This window comes from Spermophilus citellus, assembly GCF_964194105.1.
Source record: "Spermophilus citellus genome assembly, chromosome: 17".
Lineage (NCBI taxonomy): Eukaryota > Metazoa > Chordata > Mammalia > Rodentia > Sciuridae > Spermophilus > Spermophilus citellus.
The window spans coordinates 60,238,240-60,260,545 of record NC_138199.1 but is presented as its reverse complement, the minus strand read 5'-3'; the positions used below and the strand labels follow the sequence as shown (position 1 = coordinate 60,260,545).

General features: G+C 38.7%; 1 long non-coding RNA gene across 1 annotated transcript in view; it reads left to right on the top strand.

The window, feature by feature from the left end:
* Positions 1-22,306, top strand: part of LOC308636787 — a 532,023-nt gene that overhangs the window by 509,508 nt on the left and 209 nt on the right. The window contains exon 2 of the long non-coding RNA XR_014019476.1: positions 22,089-22,140. This is a non-coding gene — a long non-coding RNA (uncharacterized lncRNA). The remainder of the gene's footprint in view (positions 1-22,088; positions 22,141-22,306) is intronic.

Here is a 22,306-nt window from a genome sequence, read left to right as displayed (position 1 = left end):
TTGGTTTACAACTTCATCTAACTCTTCTAATTGTCAATCTTACTCCTGGGAATAATTGATAAATTAAAAGTGATAAATAAAATAGCTGCTCATTTTATCTGTCAACTTTTTCCTATGCCTAGTAATACCGTAAGCCTTAGGCATTCCAAGAAAGAAAACTATTTTCCAAATTTATTCTCATTCCTTTTCAAATATATGCTGCCGCGTCCGGCGAAAAGGACCGAGTCCGGCGGGAGACGTCGGGGTTAAAAGAATTTACAGGACACCAAGGTTCTTCATCCAGGGAGAGTCTGACTTTATTATCTCAGCTCATACTTATATATTTCTTTCAGACAGAATGGAAAGTTACTGGTAGGCGGAAGCAAGGACGGAGGGGGGCAGGTGGTCCTTGTCGACTCATACTAAGCCTTCAACCAGGAACTTTATCAGACCCAAGCAGGTCAGGACGTTCCCACATGACCATTATAGGCTGAATAATATGGAAACAGACACCACAAATCTTTCAAGGCCTTGGGAGCTGGCCTCTTTGGCGTGCACACAAGAAACCAGGGCCGGCACCAAGCCCCGGGGGCCAGGGGGGATCCGAGCCAGCAGTTCCCCCTCTTTTGTTTGTTGCACGTCAAAGGGAATCAAGTAGCCCCTGTCTTAGGTCGTTCACTGCCCTTACAGTGCTTACCCGTCTCTGGGGAGGCCCCATTCCCCTGTCTTAGGTTGCAGTGTAAGCGTGAAAGTTGCCCGTCTCTGGGTACTACAAGATCAGCTCGTTATTGCCAAGGCATTTAGTGGTAGTGATCCAGCCAGTCATTATTGGGTCTCTAATTGGTTCCGGTTCGACAAGGCATAGAGTCAGAGGAGAGGAACAACAAAAATAAAGAAGGAAAAGGGAGTAAAAGGAGGAAGGCGTGAAGCAGGGATCATTGTAGAAAAATCATCTTCGAATAGGTCGGAGACAAACTTCAGCAAGATCATCCTTGGTTTGTAGGCGTTGATAATGAACCTGTATTGGCTTAGAAGTCAGAATGTTAATTTGATCTTTAATAAATTGTGTTATTCTATTGACAAGGCAGGGGCCTATAGCAACTATAAGGAGAAGACCGAAAAGCGGTCCCATATTGTGAGTGCCGGCATCTGCTTTAGCATTGCCTTCCGCCAGAGGTCCAGGAAGCTCTGAATGTCCTCGGATATGTCCAATGAATAAAGGATCTTGTCTAGCCCAAACAAGAAGCTGAACCGTTTGTAATTGTTCCATGATAGTAGATTGCCTGCCAATATAAGGGGCTGTTTCAATAACTAAGGCTAAATTGGCAACATAGAGACTATCAGTATACACATTAAGTGGGGTGGAATTGTAAAGTTTAAGAGCCATAATTAGAGCCTCAACTTCTGATCTTTGGGCAGACAGTTTAGGAACAGGGTGTCGAATTACTTGAGATCCATCAAAAACAACAGCAAATCCCCCTTTTTCTCCGTCTGTATAAACAGTCTGAGCCCCCGGGATAGGTTCCCCTTTAATAATTTTAGGAAAAATAATAGAACATTTTTTAAGGCCTTCTAGAAGTTTATGTGGGGGGAAGTGATTATCAATTTGACCTTTGAAATTACAGAGAAAAAGACACCAAAGATCATGTTCTTGTTGTAATTATAAAGTCATATCCTGGGTATAAGGCTGAATGAGAATGTCAAAAGTTTTTCCAAATAGTGCATCACCCAAATATTTGGCTTTCCAGATCAGATTTATCACTAGTTCATAAAAGGGAGTTATCACCCGAGAGTTAGAAGCGGGTAGATGGACCCAATAGATGGGACCTGTTTGCCAAAACACTCCAGTAGGAGTTAATTTTGATGGCAGGATTATAAATGATAGGGGTATAGAATAATCTATCTGGGTAATTTGTATCTTTTGTGGGGCTGTTTTTATTAACCTGAGTGCCTTCAAGGCTTTTGGAGTAGGTTTTTACAGGGAGGTGGGTGAGGGGTCTCCTCTCAAAAGGTCATACAGGGGTTTAAGTTAGTAGTTCAATATACTTAATATTTAATCAACAATGTGAATTTATTTACCAAAATTAATCTTTATCTTAAACAGTAAGAATTATTAGGCAATAAGGATCTTTCTTTAAAGAAGTAAACTTACATTTTAATAGGTGTTTATCATATCAAAATATGGACAAAATTTTTGCTCACATTAGTATAGTTAAATTAGGAAAATAACCTGAAATACCCTTAAATTAATTATAGTCAGTTTAGTATATATAAATCTCTTTTTTAATTGTTCTAACTTTTTACATCATCTGTTTAGATAACAATATAAAAATCTTTCTCTCCTTTTTTTTTTTTTTTTAGGAAAATGAATATAAAGACCTTGTTTTACCCAAAGATGATTTTTTTCTTCTTTTTAGGATCCATGTGTGCCTTTTCTTTGTTGAAACATCTTTTTCTTAAAAAAAAATATACTTTGGAACAATTTTTGAAAACCTTAGAATCTATAAACAAATTATTATACTTTGATAAGAAATATCAATGAAAATATAGTTAAAACCCTTAGATATTCTGTAGAAATAATTATAATAATTTATCATCTTATAAGTTTAAACAGGATCACTAGGCAGTGCTGAGCTGACGTGGATCTGGGGCGAACAGTCTGGGCCTCTCAGAACACACACTGAGCCCAGATTGGCTGAATTCAAGCGCCCTTTCTCCTGCTTCCCGCAGACAAACAGCTGTGACTCAGCACTAATCCATCTGGCGAAAACAACTGGTCAGCCCTTCTCATCCTACGAGGGAAATGCCTACTGAGCCTTCATAGGTAGTGGCCACAGGTTTGAAACGGGGCTTGGGAGAGACAGTAAGGACCCACCCGTTGCATTGGTGGCCCGGCAAAGGGAAACGAACTGTCGCCATTTGCAAGAGACACCACTATGGCAGAGAACTGATGTCATCAGACTGCGGCGGAGGAGATAACTTCATTGTAACTTCATTGAAACCTGCGGTACAGGTGTGTAATTCCCTAGCCTTCCCTCTCCACGCATGGGGAAACCTTAAGGGCCCCTCCCAGCTCTCCCATAAGGGCCCCTCCCAGCTCTCCCGTGAGCACGATAGCCAGCCCGAGGGAATGAGAGGTGGCGCGGGACCCGTGGCCCGGAACTACCGCTCCCACCAGGGCTGACTGCTGAGGTCTCTTGCACCAGCTACCGGGGGAGTGGCTACCGGAGGGCAAGTAAAACCAAGCTCTACAAACTTAGGGTCTGAGGGAATGGCAAACTGGAAGAGTGTGACCAGTCGTTCATGAAAACAGGGCTCCCGGGAGCAGCAGACCTGGCGTGTAGCCACTATTGTGATGAGCGGCACCCGTGAGAGGGGCCTGGCTAGAGGAAAAGTGGGAAGTGACTAGACACAAGAGGAGGCCCTAGACACTCAGGATTGGAGACTCGCCCAGTCTGGGAGGAGCTGCTGCACAATGATTGGTTCCCGCGTATTGACAGGAGAAACTTGGCCTGGTGGGCACAGCGCCACCTACTGGAAGAGAAGTTAATCAAACTCTAAGATTGCATTTATTAGTTTTTTTTTTCTTTTCTTTTTTTTTTTTGATTTGGGTTTTTCTTTCATTTTCATTTTTCTTTCTTGTTGTTTTTTAAATTTTTTTTTACAAATTTTTTTAAATTTTTTTTCTTATAATTTTAATTTTAAATTTTTTTTATTTTTTTTTTTAAATTTTTTTTCTTTTTTTATTTCCTATTTTTTTTCTTCTTTTGTCTTTTCATTTCTCTTATCCTCCCTTCCTTGAATTCTACCTGCTTACTCTCATTCTCTTTAGTGACTTCTTCCTTTCCCTTCTAATACCTTTCCTCCCAAGCATCAAATAAATTTATAGGAGTAAACAGTAACTCAGAAGTCAAACAGAACAAGAAGTAACATGAGAAGCTTCAAAAAGCAAGGAAGAAAAGGAGTACAAACAATGCAGGACAGCCTAAATATTCAGGAGGACCTAGAGTCATCAGAAAAATGGTCATATAAAGAACTCAAGGAACACCTTAGACAGATGGAAGGGAACCTTAAAGAGGATACAAGACAACAAATTCAAGCAGCGAAAGAACACATTGAGAATGAATTACATAAACAGATAAAAGAAGAAGTTAAGCATCTTTATCAGGAGATAGAGATTATAAAAAAATTATCAAACAATAACTCTAGAAATGAAGGAAACGATAAACCAAACTAAAAACTCAATTGAGAGTATCACTAACAGAGTGGAGCAAGTAGAAGCCAGAACGTCAGATAATGAAGACAAAATATATCATCTTGAAAAGAGTCTAGCCAACTCAGAAAGGCTGGTTAAAAATCACAAGAAAAACATCCAAGAGTTATGGGATAACATAAAAAAACCAAACTTACGAGTCATCGGGATAGAAGAAGGTACAGAGATTCAAACCAAGGGAATGAGTAACCTGCTGAATGAAATAATTACAGAAGACTTTCCAGAAATAAAAAAGGAAACAGATATACAAATTGAAGATGCATACAGGACACCGAGCACACAAAATCACAGTAGACCAACGCCAAGACACATTGTTATGAAGATATCCAATATACAGAACAAAGAGAAAATATTAAAAGCTACAAGAGAAAGAAGACAGATTACATTCAGGGGTAAACCAATAAGGTTAACAACGGATTTTTAATCACAGACTCTGAAAGCAAGAAGGTCATGGAACAATGTATTTCAAACACTGAAAGACAATGGATGCCAACCAAGAATTCTGTATCCAGCAAAATTAAGCTTCAGGTATGACAACAAAATAAAAATCTTTCATGATGAACAAAAGTTAAAAGAATTTGCAGCCAGAAAACCAGCATTGCAAAGCAGTTTGAGCAAGACACTACACGAGGAAGAAATGAAAAACAATAACCAAAACCATCAGTGGGAAGTGCCTCAGTAAAGATAGAGGTCGAGGGGAAAGATAATCATGGAGAAACAAACTAAATTTTTTTTTAAAAGGATAAACAATCAAACATGGATGGAAGTACAAACCATATATCAATAGTAACTCTGAATGTTAATGGCTTAAACTCTCCAATAAAGCAACATAGGCTGGTATCATGGATTAAAAAAACAAATCCAACAATATGTTGCCTCCAGGAGACACATCTGATTGGAAAAGACATACACAGGCTGAAGGTGAAAGGATGGGAAAAAATATACCACGCACACGGTCCTGGTAAGCAAGCAGGGGTGGCCATCCTCATATCAAATAAAATCGACTTCAAGACTAAGTTAATCAAAAGGGACAAAGAAGGTCATTATATACTGTTAAAAGGAACCATTCACCAACAAGACATAACAATTATCAATATTTATGCACCAAATAATGGTGCTGTGACATTCATAAAACAAATTATCCTCAAGTTCAAGATTCAAATGGACCACAACACAAGAATTATGCGTGACTTCAACACACCTCTCTCACCATTGGACAGATCCTCCAAACAAAAGTTGAATAAAGAAACTATAGAACTCAATATCACAATCAATAACCTAGACTTAACTGACATATATAGAATATATCAACCATCATCAAATGGATATACTTTTTTCTCAGCAGCACATGGATCTTTCTCAAAAATTCATTCTATGAGGCCAACATCACCCTGATTCCGAAACCAGACAAAGACGCCTCAAAGAAAGAAAACTACAGACCAATATCTCTAATGAACCTAGATGCAAAAATCCTCAATAAAATTCTGGCGAATCTAATACAAAAACACATCCAAAAAATTGTGCACCACGATCAAGTAGGATTCATCCCTGGGATGCAAGGATGGTTCAATATACGGAAATCAATAAATGTTATTCACCACATCAATAGACTTAAATATAAGAACCATATGATCATCTCGATAGATGCAGAGAAAGCATTCGACAAAGTACAGCATCCCTTTATGTTCAAAACATTAGAAAAACTAGGGATAACAGGAACTTACCTTGACATTGTAAAAGCTATCTATGCTAAGCCTCAGGCTAGCATCATTCTGAATGGACAAAAGTTAAAGGCATTCCCTCTAAAATCCGGAACAAGAGAGGGATGCCCTCTATCACCACTTCTATTCAATATAGTTCTCGAAACACTGGCCAGAGCAATTAGACAGACGAAAGAAATTAAAGGCATAAAAATTGGAAAAGAAGAACTTAAATTATCACTATTTGCAGATGACATGATTCTATACCTAGAAGACCCAAAAGGGTCTACAAAGAAACTACTAGAACTAATAAATGAATTCAGCAAAGTGGCAGGATATAAAATCAACATTCATAAATCAAAGGCATTTCTGTATATCAGCGACAAAACTTCTGAAATGGAAATGAGGAAAAACACTCCATTCACAATATCCTCAAAAAAAATAAAATACTTGGGAATCAACCTAACAAAAGAGGTGAAAGATTTATACAATGAAAACTACAGAACCCTAAAGAGAGAAGTAGAAGAAGATCTTAGAAGATGGAAAAATATACCCTGTTCATGGATAGGCAGAACTAACATCATCAAAATGGCGATATTACCAAAACTTCTCTATAGGTTTAATGCAATGCCAATCAGAATCCCAACGGCATTTCTTGTAGAAATAGATAAAGCAATCATGAAATTCATATCGAAAAATAAAAGACCCAGAATAGCAAAAGCAATTCTATGCAGGAAGTGTGAATCAGGCGGTATAGCAATACCAGATTTCAAACTATATTACAGAGCAATAGTGACAAAAACAGCATGGTACTGGTACCAAAACAGGCGGGTGGACCAATGGTATAGAATAGAGGACACAGAGACTAATCCACAAAGTTACAACTATCTTATATTTGATAAAGGGGCTAAAAGCATGCAATGGAGGAAGGATAGCATCTTCAGCAAATGGTGTTGGGAAAACTGGAAATCCATATGCAACAAAATGAAACTGAATCCCTTTCTCTCGCCATGCACAAAAGTTAACTCAGAATGGATCAAGGAGCTTGATATCAAATCAGAGACTCTGCGTCTGATAGAAGAAAAAGTTGGCTCCGATTTACATATTGTGGGGTCAGGCTCCAAATTCCTTAATAGGACACCCATAGCACAAGAGATAATAACAAGAATCAACAAATGGGACTTAATTAAACTTAAAAGTTTTTTCTCAGCAAGAGAAACAATAAGAGAAGTAAATAAGGAGCCTACATCCTGCGAGCAAATTTTTACTCCTCACACTTCAGATAGAGCCCTAATATCCAGAGTATACAAAGAACTCAAAAAATTAGACAATAAGATAACAAATAACCCAATCATCAAATGGGCCAAGGACCTGAACAGACACTTCTCAGAGGAGGACATACAATCAATCAACAAGTACATGAAAAAATGCTCACCATCTCTAGCAGTCAGAGAAATGCAAATCAAAACCACCCTAAGATACCATCTCACTCCAGTAAGATTGGCAGCCACTATGAAGTCAAACAACAACAAGTGCTGGCGAGGATGTGGAGAAAAGGGTACACTTGTACATTGCTGGTGGGACTGCAAATTGGTGCGGCCAATTTGGAAAGCAGTTTGGAGATTCCTGGGAAAGCTGGGAATGGAACCACCATTTGACCCTGCTATTGCCCTTCTCGGACTATTCCCTGAAGACCTTAAAAGAGCATGCTACAGGGATACTGCCACATCAATGTTCATAGCAGCACAATTCACAATAGCTAGACTGTGGAACCAACCCAGATGCCCTTCATTAGATGAATGGATAAAAAAAAGGTGGCATCTATACACAATGGAGTACTATGCAGCAATAAAAAATGACAAAATCATAGAATTTTCAGGGAAATGGATGGCACTAGAGCAGATTATGCTTAGTGAAGCTAGCCAATCCCTAAAAAACAAATACCAAATGTCTTCTTTGATATAATGAGAGCAACTATGTACAGAGCAGGGAGGAAGAGCAGGAAGAAAAGATTAACATTAAACAGAGGCATGAGATTGGAGGGAAAGGGAGAGAAAAGGGAAATTGCATGGAAATGAAGGGAGACCCTCATTGCTATACAAAATTACATATAAGAGGTTGTGAGGGGAATGGGAAAATAAACAAGGAGAGAAATGAATTACAGTAGATGGGGTAGAGAGAGAAGATGGGAGGGGAGGGGGGGGGGATAGTAGGTGATAGGAAAGGTAGCAGAATACAACAATTACTAATAGGGTATTATGTAAAATTGTGGATGTGTAACCGACGTGATTCTGCAATCTGCTTTTGGGGTAAAATTGGGGGTTCATAACCCACTTCAATCTAATGTATGAAATATGATATGTCAAGAGCTTTGTAATGTTGTGAACAACCAATAAAAAATAAATAAAAGAAAAAAAAGAAAACTACAGAACCCTAAGGAGAGAAATAGAAGAAGATCTTAGAAGATGGAAAAATATACCCTGTTCATGGATAGGCAGAACTAACATCATCAAAATGGCGATATTACCAAAAGTTCTCTATAGGTTCAATGCAATCCCAATCAAAATCCCAATGGCATTTCTTATAGAAATAGAGAAAGCAATCATGAAATTCATATGGAAAAATAAAAGACCCAGAATAGCAAAAGCAATTCTAAGCAGGAAGTGTGAATCAGGAGGTATGGCGATACCAGATTTGAAACTGTACTACAGAGCAATAGTAACAAAAACAGCATGGTACTGTTATCAAAACAGGTGGGTGGATCAATGGTACAGAATAGAAGACACAGAAACCAATCCACAAAATTACAACTATCTTATATTTGATAAAGGGGCTAAAAGCATGCAATGGAGGAAGGATAACATCTTCAACAAATGGTGCTGGGAAAACTGGAAATCCATATGCAACAAAATGAAACTGAATCCCTTTCTCTCACCATGCACAAAAGTTAACTCAAAATGGATGAAGGAGCTAGATATCAAATCAGAGACACTGCGTCTGATAGAAGAAAAAGTTGGCTCCGATCTACATATTGTGGGGTCGGGTTCCAATTCCTTAATAGGACACCCATAGCACAACAGTTAAAAACAAGAATCAACAAATGGGACTTACTCAAACTAAAAAGTTTTTTTAAGCAAGAGAAACAATAAGAGAGGTAAATAGGGAGCCTACATCCTGGGAACAAATCTTTACTCCTCACACTTCAGATAGAGCCCTAATATCCAGAGTATACAAAGAACTCAAAAAATTAAACAATAAGAAAACAAATAACCCAATCATCAAATGGGCCAAGGACCTGAACAGACACTTCTCAGAGGAGGATATACAATCAATCACAAGTACATGAAAAAATGCTCACCATCTCTAGCAGTCAGAGAAATGCAAATCAAAACCACCCTAAGATACCATCTCACTCCAGTAAGATTGGCAGCCATTATGAAGTCAAACAACAACAAGTGCTGGCGAGGATGTGGGGAAAAGGGTACTCGTGTACATTGCTGGTGGGACTGCAAATTGGTGCGGCCAATTTGGAAAGCAGTATGGAGATTCCTGGGAAAGCTGGAAATGGAACCACCATTTGACCCAGCTGTTGCCCTTCTCGGACTATTCCCTGAAGACCTTAAAAGAGCATACTATAGGGATACTGCTACATCGATGTTCATAGCAGTATAATTCACAATATCTAGACTGTGGAACCAACTTAGATGCCCTTAAATAGATGAATGGATTTAAAAAAATGTGGCATTTATACACAATGGAGTATTACTCAGCACTAAAAAATGACAAAATCATGGCATTTGCAGCGAAATGGATGGCATTAGAGCAGATTATGCTAAGTGAAGCTAGCCAATCCCTAAAAAACAAATGCCAAATGTCTTCTTTGATATAAGGAGAGCAACTAAAAACAGAGCAGGGAGGAAGAGCATGAGAAAAAGATTAACATTAAACAGGGACGAGAGGTGGGAGGGAAAGGGAGAGAGAAGGGAAATTGCATGGAAATGGAAGGAGACCCTCATTGTTATACAGAATTACATATAAGAGGTTGTGAGGGAAAAGGGAAAAAAATCAAGGCAGAGAAATGAATTACAGTAGATGGGGTAGAGAGAGAAGATTGGAGGGGAGGGGAGGGGAGATATTAGAGGATAGGAAAGATAGCAGAATACAACAGTGACTAGTATGGCAATATGTAAAAAAGGGGATGTTTAACTGATGTGATTCTGCAATCTGTATACGTGGTAAAAATGGGAGTTCATAACCCACTTGAATCAAATGTATGAAATATGACATGTCAAGAGCTTTGTAATGTTTTGAACAACCAATAAAAAATAAAAAATGAATAAAAATAAATATTTAAAATACAAAAAATAAATAAATAAACAAATAAAATTATGGATTTTATACTTTATCTGAATGAATCTCCCTGTAATATGTCTGTGACCTAAATATTTTACAGAAGATGGAAAGATCTATCAAAACAGATTGATGGATGGGTTGAAGTCTCTCAAAGGTGAGTGAGATTCATGATGAAATACAAATGGATTCAAGATCTCTCAAATTGTTTGCACTATTTCTTAATCATTAATTTGTGAATATTGTCACAATATTGTCATTGGTCACATATACTGATTTTATACTCACTTCCATCCATGGATTAATTTAAGTTGCTAAATTTTAAAATATATTTTGTGTCTTTGAAAGAAGTCCCTTAGACTGGGAAATTTTTGTACTTGGGAAAAAGCAACAGAGACCTATATTTTGAAATGTCCAAAACTCATGAGAATTGATTAATGCAGGTAATTTCATCATTGGCATAAGTAATCTGAAGGTTCAGTTAACAAAAATAAACTGTACTTATAGGATAAAATTACATAGATTTGTCTACTTGACTATTGAATTAACAATGCAATTAATCTAACCCTTTTAAAACTTAATGCTGTGTAGATTAGTCCTTGAGACCAGCTTTACATGAAGTTTCTATTGTTAAATCCACTATTGATTCTCTTTGTTATTTTTGCCTTATTTATTAGAACTTGGGCCTCAATCTTTACATTGAAAGTGATAATCATAACATAATATTAGAATTAATAACTTTGCCAGTTTTTGGATTCCTTAATTTTTATTTATATGCCTGTGTTTTTCACAAGAAGGGACAATTGATGTCAGTAAACTGGACACGGTTCTTGGAAATATGGGTATGAAACATTCAGAAAAGGAATTTAAAGATCTGACTCAGGATCTGCCAGTGGATGGTAAGTATTTAAATTTACTGAGCTCCTCAAGAGGAGAGGAACTTGCATGTTTTTTTTATATAAATAACTTGAGTGTGACTATTTGGAATTAAGAAAACTTTTAGAAAAACTTAAAGGGAAAAAAGGCCTAAAGTAAGAATCAAATTACTCTCCAGTTATTCTCATCAAATATTGTCACACATCATTACAGTAACTTTTTCCACTGTGTAGTTTATCTCAAGAAAATCTCTAAGATTGCTGACATATAGGAAAAAAGAATAAAGCATAAAATTAAGAGGTGAGTAAAAGGTGATGGAAATAAAATAGAATGAAAAAAGAAAGAATAATTATTATAGTAGAAAATTATTAAAATACCACTAGGAATTTTTTAAGTAAATAATAACAGTCATAATTTCCCCTTCAATAGGAAGTTATAAAGGATAGGGAGCAATGAATGTGACTCTCACTTCACCAGAGATGGCAACTACCCCAGTGGGAGGAACATGTGGTCGTTCTAGAAAATATATCATGTTTCCCCTACTTTTGAAACTTTATGGATTCTGATATCTCTAGGCAAGTCTCCATGATTCCATGCTAGTATCAGGAACTCTTGATTGTTGCCTGAGAGATGAAAACAGTGAGGCTTTTCTTAACTTTCCTATTCACTTTTCAAAAACTGATGAGGAACATGCATACAATTTTTGCTGGCATGTTTTCTTCGTAGCTAAATGTTGTTCTGACCCAAGAAACAGACCTTGAGGCAGAAATTGGTATGCAAGTTTGTTGGGAATGCTTTCAGGACAACACATCTGTAAAGGAATAAGCAAAGCAGGATTGGACAGAGACGGGTAAAAGTTGAACTGCAGGGTGTAAAAGTTGCTTCAGAAGTCTCAGCTGATTCCACAGAGACTGGGCATTTGTATCCTACATCAACCATCATTAGATACAGGCATCTTCCAGAGAGTAAGGACTTCCCTCACCAGAAGTCAAGTCCCAGAGAAGGAATAAGCAGTAAGTACTTCTGGCTGCTGGGAGAATGACTAGAACCAGAGTGGAATAGAATCCACTCCATTATTTTAATAAATTAACTAGAAAAGTGAATTTAGAAGTGGGACCAACTCCACCCAAGGAAGCAATCTTGACTGAAGGAGTCCTAGATTTTCCCTAGAAATTCTGAGTCAATAGATTCTTCCTACAGTTCCTAAAAGCTAATAAAATTATAGTTGGTTATTATTTAAACAGTGGAAACTAATCAAGTGAAAATGGTCATTTTGTAATTTATTGTAAAATTTTTATTCCTTTTTGGGATTTTGACCAACTGAATTGGGTGGAGACTTGTGTAAGAAGGGGGAAAAATATAAAACAAAAATTTAAATAATTCTCCCTAAGTTACTTGATTCCAACTCTGATATCAATTGAATTGCCGAGGGCTTAGAGCCCTTGAGCACACTCCTCCAGGAATGACTTCCTCATTAGGTGACTGTGTGGAAATTGCTAGATATCTATAGGTAAAAGGTAAGATCCAGTACCTGAAGGGTAAGATTCATCACCTGAAGACAATAATACAAATCCAGATTGGAATAAACATTTTAATCCTTGTTCCTATCATCTTTCTATCAGTGATACCTATTTATTTTTAGTGACTATGAAAGCTAAATTAAATTAGCGCAAATGCTCCCCACATGATGACTTTCATATGGAAATTCACATTGGTCCAATTTGATTTTCAAGATACAGGTAGGAGAAAAAAGAACCAAAGATTCTTCTTATACATTTAATTATTACAATTAAATTCTTCTTATACATTTAATTATTACAATTAATTCTTCTTAAACAATTAATTATTAAGTGTTATCAACATTTAATGTTTTTATCTGGCTGGCTTTCTGATTCACTGTATATGTTATGTTACCTTTTAATTGTTTATATGTCTCAGTTCACTGATATAGATTCAAAGTTCATAGATATTAAGGTTTACCACTAATATGAAATTTCTATAAAAGTTTTTTGTAAAAATAAAGAGTTTTAATAGTTTTGGTGATAAAATAAACATTTATTAGCCACTTTTTCTCTTCCTAAATAATGATAATAGCCAACAATTATATAATGGTTATGTATAAGTGGGGCACTATACAAAGATTATTTAATATATTACTTCATCTATATCTCACAAAACAGTAAAATAGGTACTACTATTGAAATATTGTTCAAGGGAAGATCTGGAAAATGCACTTTTATGAGCTAAATTTTTCTCTCTGTTGTACTTCCAATTTTGATGTCTATTTCAAAATTGATTTTTATATGTATACCAACAGCACCAATAATATTCCCACAGCTAAATCTAGGCTCAGTTTCCATCTTGTTTGATAATCAGTAGCATTTAACACATTTGATCATTTTCTCCTACATATCACCATTTCTATAGTTTGACATTCAAGAGCCCATGCTTACTTTTTTTCTAGATCACTCCCTGTTCTACTTTTGTCTCCTTTCTGGTTCTTCCTCACCTCTCAAAACATCTCATCTTTCACATGTTCCAAGATTAAACCCTGGACCATTTCTCTGTGTGCACACATTCCCTTGATATTCTTAAATAGCTTCATAACTTTAAATGCTATATTTATACTGACAGATCCTAGTCGATGTACCTCTCTGATCTGGACCTCTATTCTGAATTCCAGAATCATATATTCACCTGCCTACTTAAACGTATAATAGTATCAAAAATTTACATGTTTAAAACCAAACTCCTAATCTTCTGTACTAATCTGTCTTTTCCATACCAGTAAATGTCAACTCCATCTTTTCTATTGCTTTAGCCAAAATCTTGGAATCATTATGAATCCTGTCTTCTCACACAATACCTTCAATCCTTGAGCTATTAATATTGGCTGTCCCTCCAGAATTGTGACTCATAACCTACATTCCTCACTACCTCTAATACTTTTTTCCTTATTCATGCAACTGCCACTCCTCTGTATTATTATGGTAATCCTCTAATTATTCCACTTAAACCTACCTTTTCCCTTTGTCTCCACATAGTATCCACAGTTATCCTGCTAAAATATAAATCACATCATGAAATTCCTGTACTCAAAATACCCAATGGTTCCCCATTTTTCTCAGAGTTGAAGTCAGAGTCCTTACTGTGTGTTGAGAGCCACAGCCGAAGGGGCCCCAGCAAACTTCCAGCTGCCAGCTGATGATTGGCTTACAGCAGCCCCAGCAACTTCTAGCTGATTGGCTCCTCTGCGGTGATGCTCATTGAGCTATTTCCCTGCCCTTTCAGACTACGGAGCTGCTCATTGGGGGACTTTTTTTGGCTCCACCCACGCAACCCAGCCAATCAGCCTCAAGAGCAGGAGGAGTGGGGGAGGTTGAGAGGCTTGTGGGAAGCTGGTGGTGGCAGTTGGGCTCTGAAGGTTTTCCTGAGGACCTGTTTTGTTTGGCGGGTGTGGTTCTAAAAATAAAATATGGTATATTAAGAACTATGTAATGTTTTGAACAACCAACAATAAAATAATATATAAAAAAAAATAAAGTTCGTTTCTTTTGACAAGTGGCTCCTGAATTGTGCCCATCCAGACTGCGGCATTATGTCCTAGAAAGTCTTATATAATTTGCTCAAGCTCTCTGAGTCTTCTTCTACTACTTTTCTCTGCTCAGTCCATTTCAGACACACCAGTCTCCAGACATATGAATCAGCCATGCTTCCATCTCAAGCCTTTTTACTTACTCTTAGCTCTGCCTAGAACATTCTTCCCCCAGATATCTACCTGCCTCATTCCTCCACCTTTAAGTCTTCTCAAATGTCACCTCAGTGATACCTTTTGTAACTTTTCTATTTCAATTGCAGCAGTACCCCTTTGCAGCAATCTCTATTGCCATTTCTCAGATTTACTTTTCTTCCTAGCACTTATTACCTAATATGCTATATAATTTTTTCATTTAATTCATTACTATATCTTTAGTTTTTAAGACAGTGCTAATGCATAACAGGTACTCAATAAATATATGTTACACTGGATTAAATTTACTGAGCTTCTGTAATATACAAAACCCATCATTAAGCAATACAATTGGGTAGATTACTCCCCAAATTACTTATAGCTGAAGTTTATATTACAAAGTATCAAATAAAGTAAAATCTATAATGATAAAATAAATTATGAATATACTGAATAGATAATTTCCAAAATGCAATTAAAACACTGGTATGCAATTTGAACTACTTTTAGGTTTTGTTTCATCAGCATATTAAATGGAAAAAATAAGGTGGGTGTGGTGGTACGTGCCTATAGTCCTAGCTACTTGGGAATCTGAGGCAGGAGGATCACTTAAGCCCCGGAGTTAGGAGACCAGCTTGAACAACATAGTGAGACCCTGTCTCAAAGAAAAAGCAAAAAGAAAAATACACTCCAAAGTATCCAAGCAAAAACCCCCCAATTCCCATAGAAAAGACATTCTGAAATTCAACTTTTTAATTTTTGTGGTATTGTAGATTGAAAGCAGGACATTCTATATCCCCAGCCCCTTTTATTTTAATTTTAAGCAGAGTCTTGCCAAATTGCCCAGGTAGGTCTTGGATTTATAATCCTCCTGCCTGAGCCTCCTAAGTAGCTGGGATCGGGTGTAACACCACCTTCAACTGAAATTTAATTTTGTCTGCTATATATATGACTCAGCAACTTGAAGGTAGAACATCAAAGTAACATTGTTATTATAGACATTTTAGCATATAGGATTTTCTTTCCTTCTCCATAATCTTGAAAGAGATTTTTTTTAAATCAAATGAAATTATAAAAAAAATTCTGCAGCAAGTCTTGGAAAATTAGTATATTCCTTTGGTACTTTATATCATTTTTTTAGTATCTATGTCTGTAACTTATATCTTATTTTATAGTTGATGGGAAAGTCACTCTTAAAACAGTGATGGATGAAGTAAAAAAATTCTCAGGTTAGTAAAAATTACTACAAAACCAATTTGTTTAAGTATATTGTACTATTCATGATTTGAAGGTACTAAAAAAATTAGTATAGTTTTGCCTCAGTTGTAAACGTAAGCTGAGGAAAACTTTGTAACATTAAATAAATTACACATTATTCTTCTTTTTCCCTTTCCCTTTTTGGTACTGAGGATTGAACCCAGAGGTGCTTTCCCACTGAGCTACATCACCAGCTTTTTTTCATTTTTTGAGATAGGGTCTCACTAAGTTGTTGAGGCTGGTCTCGAACTCGTGATCCTCCTGCCTCAGCCTTCCGAGTTGCTGGGATTACAGGCATGCCTGCTGTGCCCAGCTTATGGAATAGTTTTAATATTGATGAATTACATATATCTTCATTTTATTGCTTATCCCAACACAGTCAGCTCATAAAAGAGCACTCAGACATGTGCAATAAAAACTAAATCCATGCTGGGGGGTATAGCTCAGTGGCAGAGCACTTTCCTAGCACATGTGAAGCACTAGGTTCGATCCTCAGCACTGCATAAAAATAAATAAAATGAAGTTATTAAAAAAACCTAAATCCAGTCATCTGACATTTTGCTAACTATGTCATTTGCAAACAGCTTGATACACAATTACAATTTGTATCCTTTTAAAGATCCCTTCAGAATCCATCAGGGTATGAACATTGAATATATTTTATTTATTGGTCCCTTAGTGTGATGTATAACTTGTAAATATTTAGACAGATGGCCTGGGGCCTGCATTTGTCCTTTTACCCCAGGCTGCACATCCAGAATTGATCTTTGTGTGCCAGCTTGGATTTTCCACTTCTCTGAAGGTATAGGACTCCACCCAGGGCTCATGTATGTCACAGATGCTGGGCCTTGGGGTGGGGTGGGGCCCTCTGGTCCCTCTTCAAGTGCTGACATCATCACTCCCAAGATTTTAAGCTGCAGAGAGGCCTGACAGCAGATAGCCGGGGCCATATGAGTTGTCCCTCTTGATAGGGGATCTAATTTTACAAGGATAAATTTATCTGGGTCATCTGAGGCACCTGCAGAATTCTGACCATAAACAGTACCTCATAAAATGATACCCATCTTCCCCAGGGTTCTGCCTCCGCCTTGCTTCCCCTGACTTCCTACCCCAGGATAAAGGGGCTGCTGCCCTGCTGAGAAGGGAAGTGAGTGTTACAGTCTAGGGGTGCTGAGTCCATTGTCTCCACTCAGCAAAGAACTGAAGAACAGGACACAGAGATAGCAAGCGAGCAGCAGGTTTATTGCAAAAGTGACCATAAGGGACTTCTCCAGAGAAGGGGTCCCGGAACTAGGAGTCTGGTGGGGAAGTTTTGGCCTATTCTTTTTATGGTCTCTGGAATTTCCTCCTTTCCATATCCCTTCCATGATCATACTCTCCTCACTATTACTGATTGGTGCCGTCTCTGTCCACGCATCTATTTTCTTTCTTTTTTTTTTTGATCCCCCCGCTTAGGGACACAAGTACAGAAATATCTGTCTGCTTGGGTCCCCAGCTTGTGTCCACAAGCAGTTAGTTGACCAGGAAGTTTTTATTTATTTATTTTTGGTACTGGGGATTGAACCCAGGGTGCTTAACCACCAAGCCACATCCCCAGCCCTTTTTTATATTTTATTTAAAGACAGTGTCTCCCCAAGTTGCTAAGTGCCTCACTAATCTGCTGAGGTCCTTTTGCCTTTTGCCCCAGACTGCACAACAGAAGTGATCTTTTTGGCTTTGAACTCGCCGTCCTCCTACCTGAGCCTCCCGAGTTGCTGGGATCACAGGCATGCGGGAAGTTGACCTCATTAGAAGACCCTCTCCATGCTCTTTTGTTTTGGTCCTGACCCTGACTTCCTCACTCACCATCTTGCCCTGGCTGCCTTTGCCCTTCCCCCTATGGGGAGCACTAGGAAGATGGCCACTGAGAAGCCCACGTTACTCTACATAAATCCTAACATTCTGTCTCTGAGGTTGAGTGGCCATTAGTGACAAAACTCTCTCAGCTTGGGCTGGGGATGTGGCTCAAGCGGTAGCGCGCTCGCCTGGCATGCTTGCGGCCGGGGTTCAATCCTCAGCACCACATGCAAACAAAGATGTTGTGTCCGCCAAATAAATAAATATTTTTTTTAAAAAAAAACTCAGCTTTTCTTTCTTTCTATTTTTTTTTTTTTTTTTGCTACAGTTGGAGAAAATTCTCAGACTTCCTTGGTAACTGACACTGAGAGATGTTTTGACCTTCATGGAGAGGTGATATATTGTTAGTTCACCATCTCATAGATGGTTAACCTGATAACCAGCTGTAATAGGCAGGTCTCCTTTGGTGGCATGTGACAGAAACCCAATTCAAACTTGTTTATGAAAAAAAAAAGATATTTATTGAATCTCAGAGCTGCAGAAAAGGAAGAGTGTGTTTGAATTCTAGAAAGGATGAGTCTGGCCCAGATGCTATTGTCTCTTCATGGAGGCTTAGCCTCTGATGTAGGCTGTATCCACAGGAATTAAAACTACCAGCCTGGGCTGGGGATGTGGCTCAAGCGGCCCGGGTTCGATCCTCAGCACCACATACCAACAAAGATGTTGTGTCCGCCGAGAACTAAAAAATAAATATTAAAATTCTCTCTCTCTCCCTCTCTCATAAATAAATAAATAAATAAATAAATAAATCTACCAGCCTCTATCCCTGCAGAGAAGCTGAGCTGCACGTAGTTTCAATTCAAAATATGTGGATTCACAGACCATTTTTTTCACCCCAAGGAGGCAGGATCCTATGACTGGTAGCTCCCACCAAAAACACCTGTGGGGAAAGGGGTTTCCCCCGTGTGGTCCTATTCCCAGAAAGGATGGGAAGCAGAAGGATGGAGCCCTGTGGGGCCCAGCAGGCTCCCACACACTTGTCACCTCTCCTCCCAGGCCCATCTGCCATTTCCGCCTGAAGCTTGGTCTGTTTGCGTGTCTCGATCCAGCGTATTTCCAGCGTATTTCAATTATGATGTCACAGAACCCGAGTTCCAGAAGGCTGGAGTTGCCAGCGCTCCTGACTTCTTTAGAACAAGGAGGGGCATTAGCCAGGGGGGGGCTCAAGTGTGCTTGGTGAGGAAGAGGTTCCTGCTCCAAACCGCCTTGTTCTCTAGATTTCACAGAAAGCCCTGGGCAGAGACTGGGACCCGAGGTCAGAGAGGGGCGGGAAAGAGGTAAGCTTCAGAAGGGGTGGGTGGGAACCCGCGTTCTAGGGCCACTGTCTTCTCTGAGAGAACCCAGAGGGAACTTCATGGGTAGACCTGGAGGCCCCTTCTTCCCAGGCTCAAAGACTGGGTTCTCTGAGGGAAGCCTCTGAGTCAGGGTGGGGAGGGTGGAGAGGGACATTCTTAAACTAAGCGACGATTTGTTATTTGCCTGAAATTCTAATTTAACTGGACATTGTGTAATTTTATTGGCTAAATTGGCAACTCTGGGGTGAGGGCTGTGAGAGAAGTAAAAGAATTGTCTCCAGGCTCGGGCGAATCCAGTTCGTCATCAAGCTTCCTGCCTCTCAAACTCAGCACCTGCTGATAATTCTTGCTCAAACCAATCTATGATGGCTACAAAATGTTAATGGGTACAGGGCTTCATTTTGGGTTGATAAAGATGTCCTGAAATTGATTGTGATAATAGTTTCATATGTCTGGAATTGAATTGTATACTTTTGATAAATTATCTATTGAATTGTACACTTTCAATAAATTAATTATCCATTGTGCCTTATAGCTCAATGAAGCTGATATAAAAACACTGTTCAAGGTTTGGCCAGCCGATGGCCCTTTGAGCTAACCCTTAGGTCTATCTAACATGCCTCAATCCATATTTTGAGCACTTCCTTACTTGTTCAGTTCAAGACATTCCAGAATTATCTCATACCCTTTCCTGCTCTAGCTTAGGAATTGCCATACTCCTAGGAATCCTGGGTTCATTTTGTGGGAAATGTGAAACCAAGACCTGGGCATTTATTATTTTATTTAATCATCATGTCTTCCCTATTAAGTAAGTATTAACATATCTTCATTTTATAAGTGAAATTAACTGTATTGCCAAAGTCACACAGCAACCCAGCCTTTGAAAGCAGGTGGTGTGAATCCAAAGCCCTTTCACCAGTGTGAGTCTGGTTATTTGAACAACCATATCACTCTGACTTGCTTTAAGTTACCACATTGGAGTGGAAACAAAAGGGTCGAACCTTCAACCAGCCCACCCCACATAAGGCAGAGTATGTGTCTAAGGGTGAAGGGTGGGGGAGGAACTCACCATCCAGTGTCCTAACTCTTTTCTTTTTATGGACCTAATATCTTTATTTTTTAATGTGCTGCTAAGAATTGAACCCAGTGCCTCACACATGCTAGGCAAGCACTCTACCCCAGCCCCAGTGTCCTACCTAACTCTTATTCTGAAAGGACATGCTCAAATAGACATGCACTAATGCCAGTGAAATAGTTTTCATCAATCTCCTTCCTGGCCGCAGGACCCAAATGTGGTTGGTACCTAAGTGTCCAGTACAGGACGACCTACAAAGGAAATCAGATTGGCCATGGTTTTTAACTGTCAAAGCTGAGAAATGTGTACATGGAGGATTATTAGAGTCTCTTTTTGTAAATCTTTAAATTAAAATATATTTATAAAACAATAGATGAAAGGAAAGAGACTGGGAATAGAGAGTGAGCAAGGAAATTTATTCTCTCCAGATTCTCCAGGTTCTAAAGTGAAAACCAGCAAGAAGTCTGTGAGACAAGACCTGTGGGCCCTACTAGGCACCCTTTCCCCTCTGAGGATGACCAGGGTGCTGCGCATCACTGTGGCCTGCTGCCTCCTTGTCATAAATCAGGCCACTCGCATGCATCGCTGTGAGTTGGCCAGGGTGCTGTACAAGAATGAATTGGATGGATATGAGGGTTATTCCTTGAATGACTGTAAGTGCCATGCTTTTTAGCCATCTTTCTTTCTCTCCCGTTCTTCTTTTCAAAGCCAGGAAGCTTTTCCCAGCATTTCACATTCATGCAAAAATTATTAATTGAACACCACTTATATATCAATAACTATTTCAGAGTCTAGGGATACAAACAAATCCGCTTCCCTACACACACACACACACACACACACACACACACACTTTTACATCTGGTAGTGATAAATGCATGAAGAAGAATAAAGCAGTAGGGTGTGTGACAGGTGACACTGACTGTTCTGAATGGAGAACTTAAGGAAAGAATCTCTGAGGAAGTGACATTGAGCAGTGCTTAATGAAATGGAAAATCTGATCAACCAAATGCCAGAGAAAGAAAATTCCAGACACAGGAAATGGCTGGTACAAAGGATTCATGTGTGGCAGGGACATCTCCCTTTTGGTCTGGAATTTGTGCAACTGTCTTGCAACACTTTCTCTTTTTACATTGCTTTGTGGTTTTTTAGGTACATATTATCATTCTTATACTAAAATTTCCTTGAAAGCAACATCTATAGTTGACCCAGTTACTTGATGTAATTCAACTTGTAGGATAAAGCAGCTAGGAAATAGAATCACCTTCTCCCTCAAGAACCAACCTGCTCCCCACCCCAAAATGATGATACATGTGAGCTTTAAGTCCAAAGAGGACTGATGTGAAAGGCTCTGGAGAGAGTAAAACACTTCAGCCCAGTATGGTTGTGTACTGTACAAGGTACTTAGCCAAGAGGGTAAGCAGAGTTGCTAATCCTGCCTATGCTCATGTGGCTCTTTGGGAACATACATAGAGAGTTCTGGTAGCCCAGCATGCAGGGAATTGTTTTTAGGACCCCAGGTCTAGCATGATTTTGCTCATTGTGCTTATGAACTAAGGTATAGGCTTTCTCCTAAAAAGACCAAAGGTGCACATTACAAAAAGACATGAAAAATAGCATCCATCACTAATTGTCTTGTGCATGTGTTTCCCCCCAGGAGCTGTTTCGGGTCTCTGTGTAGGAGAAGCTCAACGGAAAGTGAAAATCAGGTAAATCTGAAGAGGACCCAGTGCTGTGGCCAGGGAAGGCAGTGGGAAGCAGAATTAATGTTCCCCTTTCTGTTTTCTTTTTTTTTTTCTTTTTCTTAATATTTATTTTTTAGTTCTCGGCGGACACAACATCTTTGTTTGTATGTGGTGCTGAGAATCGAACCCG